A 15,707-nucleotide genomic window follows, 5' to 3' on the forward strand; every position below is an offset into this window, starting at 1 on the left:
CTGGAGCACCTGTAGGTGCTGAGCTGGATGCTGGCAGAGCACAGGCTTTTTAGCAGCTGGCAAACCTAAAGGCTGCGTATCTCCCTTTATAAGCTATCATGTGGCTTTCAAAATTGTAAGGGCTATGGCTGCCTTAGCAGGTATTTGGTAAAGACGTGCTAATACTGCCTGCACCCTGGGACCTTCCCTACAAGAAAGGTGGTTCTTGATGCTGACTTCAAGGGGGACTGCACCCCCACCAGGAAGGCTTAGCAGATAATGAATTTGCATGGACTTGTACCGCATATTTGCACATTTCAGCATTTTTCCCTTAAAAAGACTGCAGCACTAAAAAAAAAAAAAAAAAAAAAAAGTTGAAACATTTGCTAAGGTGAGAGTAATGAGTTAAAAAGAAATGGAAAAATTCCCCCAGATTTCTACATGGCATTTGCCTCCCCAGGGTACAACTAGGTGGCTGGTGGCTCAGCCTGGAAGGGGGATCGGCGTCATTTGACTGTTGTGGAGGGAATTGTGCCTTTTCTATACATCTCATTTATATCTATCTGAGAAGAGCTGGGCCCATTGTCTCAAAATTGCTTTGAGATGGGACAGGATGAAACAGGCTGTGGATAGATGAGCTATTAGAGCTATTAGTGATGGTGATGTTAGACAGTATCGCCTGTCGGTCTGCTTTACAGTTATAAATGTGTATCATTTAAAATACAATAAGGGGCCAGATGCTCAACTGGTGTCTGACATCTATCCACCAGGTTCACACTGCTGAAGCTTTAGCATAAATCACTGTCTTTCCAGGGAGGATAAATATTAAAAAATGATGTTGTTGGTGGTTTTGAGATCCAAGGTATGCCCATGACATCTGGATTCACTGTCCGGTCACATCTCCTTGGGGTGGTATTTGATTGTGTATACATTGTCCTGAGATTGCAAATTGGGAGTGGAAAGGAGGGTCCAAAAAAAATAAGACCTTTTTACCGCAAGTCTTCCAGGAATGCTTGCTTGTTGAAAGACAAAAAGTTAAAATGATTTTATTCTTAACATGCCAGGGACCAAGTAATCCCTTTTCTGCCAGCCTGGACATCTTACTTCAGCAAATGGCAGTTTAACGTGGGTTAAAGAAGGTGAAGAGCTCTATGAATCACAGTCCTTGGGTTCACGTTACCTACGTGTCTGCATAATGCCTCTGCATCAGCTGCTGAGCATTATCTCTGGTTTCTAATCCTCTTTCAGAGTTCTTTTGTGCAGATTATTGCTAAAAAGTTCATGTAATTAATATCAATTATTTAGATTTGCAGTTTAATCAGTGTCAGATATTTTTCAGCTCAGAAAGCAGCATTATTCCTGTTGCTATTATTATTAATTGCTAGTCTCGGTCACCCAAATAGATGATAACAGATACAAATGTAGATTCAGTTAATACCAGGACTATGAATGACACAAGCTGATAAAAGCCGCAAAATTCATGAGACTCACATTTTTATTCTTGTTACTCTGCTTGAATCTGTCCAGTCTGACAAATCTGGTCTCTGTGTACCTTCAATGTCCCCTTGTTGCCAGGTAGCTGGTGCATTCAATTTAGTTTGCTGTTGAACCACTCTGAATAAACACACATTTAAATACTACATTTACTCCCACAAATGATGCCATGCTCCTCCTCCTACTCCGGATTATTCTCAAATCTAGAGTACAACCCTCATATCCTTTTATTTTAAAATATGGTCAGCTGTGACTTTTGGAAGTGAAGTGCAGTCATAGAATAGTCGATATGTGTCTATGGCCATTATGTTAGGAAACACAGTAAGATTTTTTCCAGGGTATTTCAAAGCCAGGTGGATCCTACCCCATGACCTAAGTGTTAAGGGAAAGATGTCACAGAAAAATGTGTGGTTTACCCAGGAACATGCAAGCTCACGCTGGCAGCTCTGTGAGTGGAGCTGATGTTCTCTTAACCCAAATCACAGGCTCAGTTCTCAGACCTAAATTGCCCCAGGTTTTTACCAGCTCTGACTATTCAGTCACAGCCCCCTGCTTCCTCTCTTGCAATACCTGGTATCAAACGGTGCAAGGTGCTGCCAAAAATTAACCCTGGCAGATGTAACCATGTGTTTGAGATTGGGAAACTGGAGGAGGAAAAGCCAGTGCCTGGAAGATGGAAGTGAGCATCTTGGACTACGCAGCTTGTCTTGGATTAGCACAACTACAGTGCGGGGCGGGGAGGAGATGTGCATTTGCCACTTCCAGCAGATTTCCAGATTTGAGCGCTGTCTGGGCTGCTGTATTCCTGAGAAAGGACTAGAGGAGCTAGAAATACTTATATTTTGGTAAATATTCAGGCAAAAAAGGCACAGGTAGGTAATGCAATAGTCTCATAAGCTCTTGGCTTATGGCATGGCAAACCATTTAAGTGCCTGATTGAATTTGCCTTTGTCTTTTTTTTTTTTAAAAAAAAAAGCTTTTACTTTCCACCATATTCAACCATTTACAACTGTCTGATGTGGTAGAAATTCTTTGCTTTACTGATGTTAAGAAATTCTAGCAGCAATTTGATGGAAAAATTCTACAGTCCACATACTCTGTAGCAGGGGCAGGAATGTAATCAGCTGGTGAGAAGATCAGCCTGTATCAGAAACAAGGTTTTCCCTATATCTCACCTACTTTCTTAGCCAAATTAAAAGCAGAAAAAGAAACAATATGAAGCACATGGAATGTCACAGTGCTTATATTTCCAGACTGTGTAGGAAATTGTAATTATGGCATGGCTTAATTTACAAGCACTTGATTTTACAGCCTTAACAACCTTTCAAAGCAATATTTTGCACGTAATGCAGGACTTCATTCTTCCCTCAGTGGGGCAGTATCTTAGAGTGATTTAGATGCTTAACTCAGGTGTCCCAGAGCTACAGTGACAGCTGACATTCAGGTACGGGATATCAGACCTGGCCACAAGTGACCATGGTCAACGTGCACAGGCAGGAGTGACAGAGGGACCCTGGCTTGCTGTTAGAAAGGCTCCAGGGGTGGGACAAGGTGGCTCATGAGCTACCTGCCTTTTTCTTGAGTTGGAATAATACTGCCAGTCTCCAACTTCTCAGCCCAGTAAATGCATGCAGAAAATTTTAAGTGTTTTTATTAGGAAAAAAGGGGGGGGGGGGGGGGAGAAAAATAGAAAATCATGCCCCAAGTGATAAAGTGTTTATAATAAACTCATCATTTTGGAGGGAGAGAATGTGGCATTCTGCACTTTCTAAGAGAGCATCAGCAGAATAGGGCCGAGAGAATATTATCTCTAAAAGCTATGCATCATTCTCTTAAAATGTTAATGTCCCATTTCTAGCTGAACAAATAAACCTCTGCAAGTTGGATGCAACTAGTAGTAATGAATCAGAGTGCAGACTGGGAAAATAAAGAAACAGCCTCTGACTGCAAAAGAGCATCTTTCAAGAGAAAAAAAAAAAAGTAATTATTTAAAAATTGTTCCACTAATGTGCTGTGAACAAAGGGCTGTTAGCCTGAAAGGACCAAACAGATTTTATTTCAGAGTACTTTATTTGCAGCAGGATTGCAACCAAGATCCTCAGCAAACCCTTCCAACAGAGCATGCGTTATTAAAAAATTCAGAAGCCTTTTTCCCATTTACCATTTCCGTGAGATGTTTCTGTTTTGTCTCCCTAATGTACTTACAATGAGTGTGCAGTCTCCACGTGGTTTAACATCCAAATCAAACATTGGATGGAGGCAGGCACCAGCATTTCATGTCTTAGTTTTATGGTTTTCACTCAGTTCCTAGTACCACAAAACCCATTGCAAAGATCAAGATAATGCAAGATCTGATCTCATATATACTCATGTTGAGTGCAATGTTGAATGAAGACTTCAGGCTATTTTCATCATCCAAGCGCTAAAGTTTATTATCTGTAACACATTCCTGCCTAGAAGCGCTTATCGAGGTTGTGTTAGACACTAAAGAGCCACCTGGAGTTCTTGTCCTCAGGAAGAGCTAAATTGGACAAAACCGGAGGAAGGTGGTTAGAAGGCAGAGATGAAGCAATTCGTTAAGGGATGCAGAGCAGGTCAGTGGTATAGATGTAAGCCTGCATGCATTGAGTGAGTAATAGTGTCCTGATGGCTGTACCTTCGGGGATGACACTAGGTGCTGACATAGTGTTTTTCAGGCAGCAAAGTGCCTTTGGTTTGCTTTCCCAGCTGCACAGCTCCAGGAAGCTTGTATGACTGTGTCTCCCATGCTGAGAGAGATCTGGAGCCCTGCTCTGGGCATCATTTCTGAGCGTGCTGCCTCCTCTGTGCTCCTTCCGATGTCCCAGCACCGACTGGATGACAGTGCTCAGTCCTGCCTGTGCTGCTGAGAAACCTTGAGCCAGTTCTGGGCTCTTGAAAAAGATGGTGAAAAACATGGTCATATACATAGCTGTCATCAGGAAAACTGATCCCTGTATTTCACAGGAGCTTCATTCTCCTTTTTTTTTCCTATGGTCTTTAGAATAAGCAAGTTCACTCTCAAAATCACCGTCTTTATCAAGCTGATGGCTTCCAAACAGTGCTCCCCAAAATTGCAGTTTCTGTTCTTTCCATCCCGGAGAAATTTCAGAAAAGACTGAGCAATTTCTGAAAAGGGACCCTGGTATTTTGAAATTTCTCATGAAATGAAGTTTCCCTTCCCCAGACTGCTTTTGCAAATTGCCTCATTGCAACATTTGTTGGTGTATAATATAATTCATATGAAAGCCAACATGATGAGGCTGAAACAAAGTGCTTCAACCTTACCCAAGCAGAATGTTAAATAAAAGTCAGATGAAATTGATACTGTCCCCTGAAACATTCAGATTTTCAGAATCAGCATTTTCTCATAGCAAGCTGTTCCAGATCCCCTGCTGGCAGCAGGCTCAGAGACAGCTTTTTCTGGAAAAGCTTTAAGAGTTGGGTATTATTGTTATTATTATCATCAATAATATGCAGAGGAAATGGAGCTAGAAAACAGACGCAGAAGGATAGATTCTGTTACAGCTTTCTATGTTCACTAGTAATACTGTTTTGGATTCACAGGATCACAAAGGAGGGGAGAATTCACCTCTATAAAGTACCCTCCACCTTTCTTTGCATCAGGTGCACTCAGCACGTTCCTCTACTCCTTGGTGGACGCATTCAAATGCTACCAATGCCTGGTGTAACATCGAAACTAACTCCTTAAGGCTCCTGTTGTGCTTTTTGCCATTATCTTTTGCCAATCACATAGAATAGAAAGGTAACACCAATGCACAGGAGAGGGAAATCTTTGGATTGTGATGAGCTCGACAGCACTCCAATTAGCTACGCAAGGTGGGCTCGTACAGTGTGTCGAGGCCATTGCCGCTTGCTGGCTCTACAGATTCATTCAAATATCTCGTTGACAAGTGCAATTTAAAAGCCTTTAGGATGACTGGTAATGCATACACGCATGGTCGTATGCCCGTTTGATGAGCAATCCCATTAGGTGGCTAAGCCCGGATGGCAGAGAGCAGTGGAAACAAGAGCGGGGCAGGATGGGTTGGTGTCTCATGGCATGAGCTGCTCTCTCGGGCACCGGCAGTGGGTTTATAGCAGGGCGCAGAAAAATGGGCATAACTCTCAGTCTCTGAGGGCTTTCATCCCAGCTGGGGAGCCTGTGACTGGCCATTGCCTTTGCATGCCGTTAAGTCCCCAAATGGTATCTATAAATATATTTTCCTTTAGAAGGGATTATTGACACACATGGCTGACATATCTTTACAGGCTTGGTCCTTCATGCATGAAATGTATTGTCTTCCCCTTTAAGGAGTTTACTGCCTCACTGACCTTTATATTCTACAAAGAGGCATTTTAATCTCGCACACTGCTGTGCTGCTAAGTGGTTTCTCATTTGACTTGTGCTACTCAACGGTCTTTCCATGTTGACGGGCTCTATTAAGTCACTGGGAGTTGGTCTGAAACTCTTCTAAGCTGTTATTTTCAGTAAAAACACTCCTATTTGTTCCCCAGGTTCACCACACCCACAGGGGGTGGGAGGAGATGTGGAAGCACAAATTCTCATTAAAAGAAAAAGCAATTTTCTTTGGGAGTAAGCTACCTCAAGGCAACTGGAAAGGGACAGAGCACTGGTTCCAGTATGAGCCAAGCTGAGACTGGAAATCTTTAAATTAATCAATTCTCCTATTGAGGAGCTTCCCAAAATGGTATTTATCACTCGCAACCTGTCAGATAGTCTCTATGAGACTGGAGAGTGTCTCAATATTTTACAGCTGAATGTTGTAAATGTTCACTCCTATCAACATTTTCTCTCTGTGTAGAGTTTGTACATAAACAAATTGTGAGTGCTCATTTTTCAGCATTATTTTCCATGTATAAGTTGCCAGTCCTGTGGCTTATTTTCCTTGAAAGGAATGGGGGGAAGAAAGCAAGAAAGACCTTGAGAAAACAGTCCATGGAAGACAGAAGAACGTGCATTTTTCACTGGATTCATCTCTTTATCACAGAAAGGATGGGAACAGCCAGGTTGTGTGTCTTGCATGCAGGAGCTGAAGCCACCAGGTAGCTCACCCAGCATGGGGTGAGTAAGGATATGGACTGAATGAGCAAATGGCAGAGCCGGTTGGTCAGCCCAGGAAGCTCTCTGTCCCTTCTACCCGAGAAATTAAAATGAACCTTTTCCACCGTTCCTCGCTGCTGCTTTATCCACTGCCTCTTGCCTCAGCTCTGCACTCGGGAGCCTTGGAACACAACAGCAGGGACAGCCCTAATGGTAGTTCCAAACCTTTGTTCTTTTGGAAATAAGCATAGTTAGAGATCGTCTAAGGAACCCTGCTGACTGTGAGGCCCTTGCTCCAAGTGCCTTGTGGTGTTCAAGTTCTTGTTGGTTAGAGATGACCGCAAGTCTTTGCATTTTCCCTCTTCCCCCACTCATTCACCAATTCCACCCTGTCTTTTCCCTCCGTGCCCGTACTGTAAGGCTGTTTTTATACGCCTGTACAGCTGTAGCACGATGAGGCATGGGGCTCCTGGTCGAGTGTCCTCAGGCACAGCAACACAGCTAGTAATGACCACCCAGTTGGGATGGTGATGGGACTGCCAATTTTCCTCACCTGATGGCTGAACCCTCTGCACCACTTAGTTAAAATAACCAGCACTGGCATTCACCAGTGAGATTGTTAGTGTTGGAGGAATAAGAAAATCTAATGTCAAGGAAGCTGCCAGCCAATGATGCACTTTGACTCCTCCTGACTGAGCAAATGTGCGAGTGAAAGCCTGTTGGAGCCACGCAGCTCTTGTCATCGAGACGAGACACTGAGAAATAACAGGAGGGGCTGGAAGTGTTGTCTTTCAGCAGCAGGCAGCAGAGGCAAGAACCTCAAAAACTGGCTGAACTCTACCCAATACTGCTTAAAGATATTCTTCACCAAGAGTGACACATCAAAAACCAAATGACGACTAGGACAAGAACCACATTTCCACCACAAATGTTGCTCTCCCCATTTGGTTTTCTGGAGGATGAACTCTGTTTTGTAGCATCATCTTTATCTTCTAACTTCTCCAGAAGTTCACAACAGGGAGAAGCTGCTGAATGTCTGAAAGGGTCTGATGTCTCCCAGTCACTGAACCACATGAAGCTTCTTGGTGTAACTCCAGCTGGAGAAACCTCTCAGGCTGCAGGACACCACAGCGGCACCGTGCACAGAAATGGACTCCAAACACACCTCTCTCGGTGAGCTTTTGTTCATTATTTCCTGGGCTAGCCACGACGAAATCACATACACGTATTGTACTATAATAATATCAACCTCATAATGACTAGGGAGAGGATAAAAAATTTGGGCTTTATCAGAAAAATGATCTCTTTTAACAACAAATTGTAACTAATTAGACTTTGAATGGGAAATCAAATGAAAGTGCATGAAGGCTCAATTTTCCATACAGCTGACGATCTGACCTTTTTAGGAGTGGGAAAGAAAATTATTTTTAATTAACATGACTAATCATTTCCTGTCATTTTCAGATAATTGGCTTTGTCGAAAAAATGAGCTGTTTTGGGGGGATACTGGGGGGGTGACAGTGGCAGCTCCACTGGCACGTTTAACCTTTTAGATTCTGCCTGCAAGGGGAATTTTGAATCCTTGTTATTGCGGCGAAGAGGCTTTATATGGAAATTTAGTGCCCTCCCCCTCTGCCTTTCCATATGGCTCATAGAAATTCATACATAGGGGAAAAAAAAAATATTTGACACGCTGCTAGACTTCTTTCATTTTGAAATAGTCCTTTATTAAAAAACGCAGAGGAGACAGTTTAGCTAATAGACTGGTTTCTGGTACATCTCGAGGTCACTCACGTGATCTAGGACACAGGGTCAAATCTCAGAGTCCTTAATAACATCTTCTGCTCAAGCTAGCTGGGAATTTGGCCTGACCGAGTGCAGCCAACTTTTATTCTGGCTGAATGGCGAGCAATTGAAGGTGGCCAGACCAAGTGCTGTAGAGACTGTTTCATTGCACCTGCTTGCCTGAAATTTGGAAGCCTGTAACAGAAATCTTAGGCCATGAGATACGACTTTGCTCTCTTTTAAGCAGCAACGAAACCTGGTGTATTGCAGGCTTTCCTAGGCCATCGGCATAAGGTTTTAATGCAGACTTCAAGGGATGGGCAGAGCGATTGGAGAGAGACCAGAGGAAAGCAGGAAGATCAAATGTCTCTGAAACATGACCTGCAAGCAAAGACTGAACAGCCTGGGATCATTCAGCTGAGAGAAGAGAAAATTCAGTGGGGAACTTAAGTTTTGAATAACATTAAAAAGGCACTTAGAAAGGCTATAATCTGTCCTCTGCTTTCAGAATTAGTAGGGTAGGTAGAAACAGGAATAAATTGCAGCAGGAAAGACTCAGAATAGATATCGGGTATAGCTTTCAAGTGATGAAGAGAGCAGAGCACCAGGAATACAGCAGAGTGCCTGTCTCTGGTAGTCTTCAAATGGGACAAACATCTGTCAGGGATGACATGAGGACAGTTCATCCTGCCCTGGGGCAGGGAAATGGATCTGCTGCTCTGCTGAAGTCCCTTCCAAATGTGATGTCCATAACTGTATAGGAGAGGAAACGTTCCTGTTTGATATCAGCAGTACTGGATAAGGCTCTAAAATAACAAGCAGGTATTGAAACAGAAGGAAGATATGAGCATATACAAAGTAAGTAGCAACGGACATTGGATGTAAATGCAGGCATGAAAAAAAGCACCCTGGTTAAGCAACTGAGTCAATAGATACAGATCCTTTACCCCAGCAAGGAGCTGCTGATTGTAGCGTGGTGCCTGCTTGTGCGGTGCACTGCTGGGGCAGGATGCTCAGTGGTTTCTCAGGCTCTGGGGTGGTTGCTGGTGCAGCCATAACCTGGTTCCTGGTATAATTTGCTTGACTTGATATTGTCTGTTATCTTTTGGCCAGCACGGATCATGAGACCAGACTGAAGGCATTCACCCTGGTGTCTCTTGAAATGACAGGGATGATGTTCACTGAAACAGCAAAGGAACAGCTCAGCCTGTTGCTTCCTTCAAAAAATCTCCTTTCTTCAAAAAAATTGAACTCATGGCATGGTTCTTCCATTCCACCCCTACCACCAAAAATAAAACCAGAGAGATTTGAGTATAAACCAAATTTTTGCCCTATGCAGAAGAAATATCTCAGACTTTAATTTTTTCCAACCCCTTCTTTCTGCTGTTGCTCCCACTTGTGAAGCACTCGAGTTTCAGGAGGATGAGAAACAAGCAGGTTAAGTTCCTAAACTACGTAACAACAACAACTCCTGTCCCTTCCTCTTTAACTGACATATTCCATAGCATGCAATCCCCTGTTTTATTGATATCGAAACCCTGCAGTCATTTCTATTCATGAAGCAGATCAGAACAAGTTCCTCTAATGACTAAGAGATGTATTTGGGAGTGCAGAATTCTGCAAATTAGCAATGAAACACAATAAAAAAATCAAAGATACTGCATTACAAAATACACTTTGTTCATTTATTTTAACAAGTATCACTTATTTTCAATTATTTACAGTGCTAGTTAGCATACTCATAAAAGTACTGTGGCATATTGAGTTAAAAGTAATGGATTCTTAGTGCTGGAAAGAGCACTTTGCTATTAAACACTGGCAAAAAATGGGAAGGAAATGTTACGGTGGGCTGTTTTCTGGGGTTTTTTTGCTTGTTGTGGAGGACTTTTTGATGAGGTGAAGATAATTGGGTCTGCAGATTAAGTGAGTTAGGAATTAGCTGAGTTCTCACTGTGAACAGTTTGGTAAATTCCCACATCACACTTTATGTCTTCCAGCTCCTCTCTCTCTTTAACAAATCCAACATTCAGGGCCTTATCTCAGGGTGTCCTTTTTAGTCGGAATTCTCCGGCTTTCTTCAGCTGCTCATCATTTAAAGACAGTTATTTTTTTGGCATTTCATTTCCTGCTTTTTTCCTCTTCTTCTTGCATCTTTTATAGATGGTGATAAATGTGAATAACAATGCGCCCAGTGTGAAAAGCGGAGTGTAAAACCCAATTCCATTCAATTTCTCTTTTATTCTAACTTTAAGCCTCAGATTTACCCATGTCTCACTCCACTGGACCTGTCACCTGAATTAAATAGAGACTCTTAAAACTGATTGCTGCAAGGAAATAAATCTTAGAAGCAAGAACGTAACAGCATCTTAAAGAAAATTTCCTAATAAATGTTGAACCTCATTTAAATTTTATTTCCCACCCCTGAGATATGGAAGCAGCTCAATGCTAATCAGAAAGGGAGAAAAGTGACCTTAATTTTGGATGATCTATTTCCAACATCCTGTTGAAGGCAGCAAAATACTCTGATAATTTGCGCATCATGTAAATGGCAGAGAAAGAGAAGGGCCGGCAGGCAGGGAATACTGAGACACACTTGTCTGCTTTTACGCGTCACTGCTGACACCTGCTGCGTAACCGCCTGGCATAGCCATCTTCCTGAAAACAGTAAAAGAACCAGCTCCTCCGGCTGGTAAAGGGAGTCCCTGCTTTTATAGCAGGAGGGTCATTGTCTCAAGCTTGTCCGAACTGTGATGAATGAAGCAGGTTTAATAGTGAGAAAAAAACCCAAACAGCTGTCTGGGTTGGGGAGGAGAGGCTTTTTTCCAGCTTCGTACTGCTTTTTTCTAGTATTCAGGGCTCTTGCCTGTTTCTTTAATATTTGCTTGGCATCTTGGTTGCCTGAGGTTTTTTTTCACTGTCTCAGTCTGAACTGGATGGGACTGAGCTGCCCTTGGACCCTGGCCATGAAAGAAGGGATCATCAGCAGGCGATGCTGTAGGCTGAGCTGATATAGATCCAGGGCAAGGTTGTTTTAGAAATAAAAGTGACCATCTCGAGCAACGGTTGTTTCTTTAGCACATCTTGCTTGCTCATTGAATGGGTATGGGTTAATCTGGTTGGTGGCTCCCCGCCAACATGTGGGAGTTGCTCTGGCAAAAAGTGTGGTTTTCTCTCTGTTCCTGCTGTAAAATGAGGAGTTTCTCACCTGCTATAAACCTTCATGCTGTAAAAAGCTGCTCGACACAAGGAGATGCCCAGCAGTGTTATAGTTATCTGATGTGACACAGGGAGCATTTAGGAGTCAGCTTACTTTGGCGTGGTGATGCAATGAGGAATCTGATGGACAACTTGTATTAACATCATAGAGCATAGGACGGGGAAAAAAAATTAGAGAAGAATTTTCTCTTTAAATAGATGCTTGATAAAAGAACAAAGGCAGGTAATGGATAGATTTGCTTTGTTAAGGAAGTGTCCATAGTATTTGCATTTTATAATTGTTCCTGCAAAGGCTGGTGTGAGCTGAATCTCAGCTCAGCTTTCTTGTGCTTTTCCTTTTCTTCCTGTGCGGAGTGGCAGAATGCTAAATAGCTTTGTTTCCATCACGCCAGGTGTTACAGCGTGATCTCTAGTCATTCCTCCACTGAATGGCAAACCAGATGCCACCCGACCTTCACCTCCAGCGAGGGTCTGGGGTGAGAAGCCTGGCAGGAGCCACCTCTGGGCACCCTCACAATGGCAGGGCAACTCATCCCCCCTGCCCCAAATAAAACAGACCACAAATGGCAGAACGATGCTCCCCCTTATTAATCCCACTGTGATTCTAAATGTTGTGCTATTACTGTATGCACAAAGGTACTTGAAAGTTTTCTGATTTCAGTTACGATTATTATCTCCTCTGAGAGATGTTTTTTCTGCTCTTGGGCAATCTCCTTAGCTGATCTGTGCTGAAACCGGATCAGACAGCAGTAAATAGTCCTGTTTGTGTTACGTGTGCATTCCTGCTGGAGTCCCCCTGCCTTGTCGAGGTTCTCTTGCTTTGTCCCCTCTATAAGAGGTGGGGATCTCTCTCAAGAACAGCTGCAGGCAGCAAGGATTCGACACACTCTGCCAGAAACACCCTCTTGTGAAATACTCAGGAACAGCACTGCCTCTGCGAGACGGACACTGTGCAGGACTGGGAAGCGGTGAGACTTGCTGCGCGCATGCCGAGACTTGATACCGGCACAGGCAAGGGGAATCCGAGTGAAATGGACTTGCAATGTTGTTCTATTTAAGCCATTAGTGAAAAGGATGATGCCACGTTCAAGCTATGTAGTCATCTCCACTACTCTCCAAGAAACTTGGAATGTCCCAGTGCAGGGAGCTGATTGCAAATGATGAGGTTTTGTACTGTTGGTTCTCTTCCACATTTAATTCACACTATCTTTTGAACTACCTATGTCAAGTGGAATTCAAGATTTTCACTTCACAGACATCATCACTAAAAATTTTAGTCTAAAAGATGTTTGATAGATGTGAAAATAAGTCAAATACATTTGTTCCAGGCCTATCAAATTATACCTCAAATATTAGTGTGTTCGCATAGCCAGTCTTTGAGGGCACCACATGCAGTAGGAGTTCATGGAAGTGTAAATGCTCTGGGAACAAGCAGCACGCTGCTGCAATGGGATCGGGAAAGGCATAGTGGCATTGGGCAGCGTGAATTTTGAGTCACCAAACCACGCTTGGGGTGGGTGAGACTGTAGCTCTAATTTATGCACGTCCTTCAGGGAGCAGTACTTAGCACAACATACTCCAGTTCAGCAGCAGCCAAACCCTGAGACCATCGAGCAGCTCTCAGGGGCCTCAGGCACAACCCGAGAGCCTTGCTTCAGCTCCCAGGGAACAGACATCCACACTTGGAATGACCAGAACAACTCATCACCTCTCTGTTGGTCTCAGCAAGGCGGCCAAGAGCTGAGCTGGCCAGGAATAGAAATCACAGGTAAAGCAAAAGAAAGAAAAATGATTAACAGATGTTTGCTCTGCTATTCCACCTGCACCATGGCTAAGGGGTCAGTCCACTGCGATCTGCAGGATATATCTTTTTCCAATCTGCAGGATATATCTTTTCGCTGATAGTAAAAATGCTGAATATTCGGTGCCCCAGACACTTGCTGGTGTCTATCCCAGTGTGCCAAGTCTGTATAATCTTACAGCTACCATGACCCCAGTCACTTCATCATCCTCCTCCTTCTGGATATGAGCTCCTGTGTCCCCCATGACTCTCTCTCACACACAACTTTAGTATTAGAAACACTTCGTTTAAAAATGACTTTCTCTTCCTTCAGATGTCCCTTTCCTGGGGTGAAGCACCAGCAAAAAAGATGACGATACTTCCCAACCCCTAGGCTGCCACTGGCTGCCATTTCTCGTGAATGTTTTACAGAGCATCCCAGATGCACATTAAGCTTGATGTGGACTCTCTAAATCTCAAGAACATTTAATAAATGGGGAATTAGCCTGACTAAGTCGTACCGGAGATGAATTTCTTACATCGATACAATCTCCAATGAGTACTGCACTTCATTTAATAAATGTATTTATTAAATACATAAAAGATTTGTAAATGGAGCTCTTGTCTTGCTGAACCTTATTAGCTTCATCATTATTTAACATTTATTTTCTTGAGATGAGACAATATTTGTTAAATCTTGAACACATCATTGCAAAATCCGCCCATGGTTTATTCAGTCTGACTCTAAATATTAAATTTCAACATTTGCTAGACCTGGCTCCTTGTTTAATCTACTAAGATCTCTAACAAGCACAAGGAAAGATTTGCTAACTCAAAAATAACTGTTATTGAATCTCCAGTGGGTTTGTAAAAATCTGCATAATATTTAATAAATCTGCCCTAAGATTTGCTTAAATCTGTTTAACCTCCATTAAAACGGGAAAAGGAATTTGTTGGAGTCTTTGTCGGATTCATGCAAAACTTCCTAAGTATATCAGATGTTACCAAAATCCTATTAAACTGTCATGTGAGTTTTCCATTTCATTTCTCATCATTGTTGATTATTAATGTATTTGTGAATAAATAGCAGCTCTCTCCTCCTAGGCATTGCATCCCTCCTGTCCTACTGTCATGGTTTTAACCTACTCACTCACTACCATCAGAATTCAGCTGGTGGGAAATTATAAATCACTGCTAGAGCTAATCCCACTGCATTTCTGCTATGCCACCTTTTAGACTGCAGCCTGTAATTCTGCAGACCTTTGCTGGGAATGCATAGATTGCTTTTGTCAATTTTATACATCTTCTCTAAAAAGAGACACATTCTAAGAAAAAGTAATCAGGCTGTATCAATAGCAGAAACAATGCTTACCCACCTCTCATTATCCCAGCATCTTGCCAGACTAAGACAGACAGAATAACAAACATTGTACTTAGTCTTCAACCTGCATGCAGAGCATTTTTATGTCTCTCTCTGGTTCCAGTATTTCTGTGGCAGCGATCCCAAATTATGTTTGGCCCAAAACCTCTGCCAACTTGTCTTGCAGATCACCCTGCACCCTGATCATAAAATTTCACTTGAAAAGAGAAAATTGAAAACAATTATGATTTTGTGTGCTTCTGGATACCTCCTCCCCCTGGCCTTTCAGAGTCCAGGGATGGGTAAAGCACAGCCCAGGAACCCTTCTCCAGCACACGGACAGTTTAGAAACATCAAGCGGCTAGGTGAAAGTAGTCTAATTTATTTGCTCCGTGTTCCCAGCCTCTTTATTTCTTGACAGCTACCTTGAAATCCCCTCTTTTCCATGACAATTAATGCAGATCCTTTCTTTAGTAGGTCTGACCTTGGAGCAGGTACAAAGGGTAGCAGATGATATGCTAAAACTCGCAATAGCGGGGATGGAGGTTCAAACCTGCTCAAGGCTAGATTGGAAATGAGCTCAGCCATCTGAATCCTGTCGCTATTTGTCAATAGCATGAAATATCCCACCATTTTTCTTGCTTGGCAGTCTGCGCACAGAAGGAGATAGGAGGGATACAATGGTGGACAGTGCTGCCGGGCGCCTGCATGAGGATGCATCACCTGAATAGCAGGTAGTGCTGCAGTGCAGAGGGAAGGGGCTTTTGCTGAATGCTACAGACACGAAGGGCTGGGATAGCCACCAAGAGCGGCTGTTCTTGGAAACACGCTGGCAGAGCTAATTCTGGTACATAATGGGCAGATTCAGCTCTCCTTATAGGAGTTTCATGGCAGTGCTATCAGATTCTCCCTTTATTGCTTATCAAAATCCTCTTACAAAAACATGATGCCAGTATATTATTTAATATGACTGCTCTGATATGACAGTGAAGAAGTCCAGACAGGCCAGA

Source organism: Grus americana, chromosome 10 (assembly GCF_028858705.1).
Source record: "Grus americana isolate bGruAme1 chromosome 10, bGruAme1.mat, whole genome shotgun sequence".
Classification (NCBI taxonomy): domain Eukaryota; kingdom Metazoa; phylum Chordata; class Aves; order Gruiformes; family Gruidae; genus Grus; species Grus americana.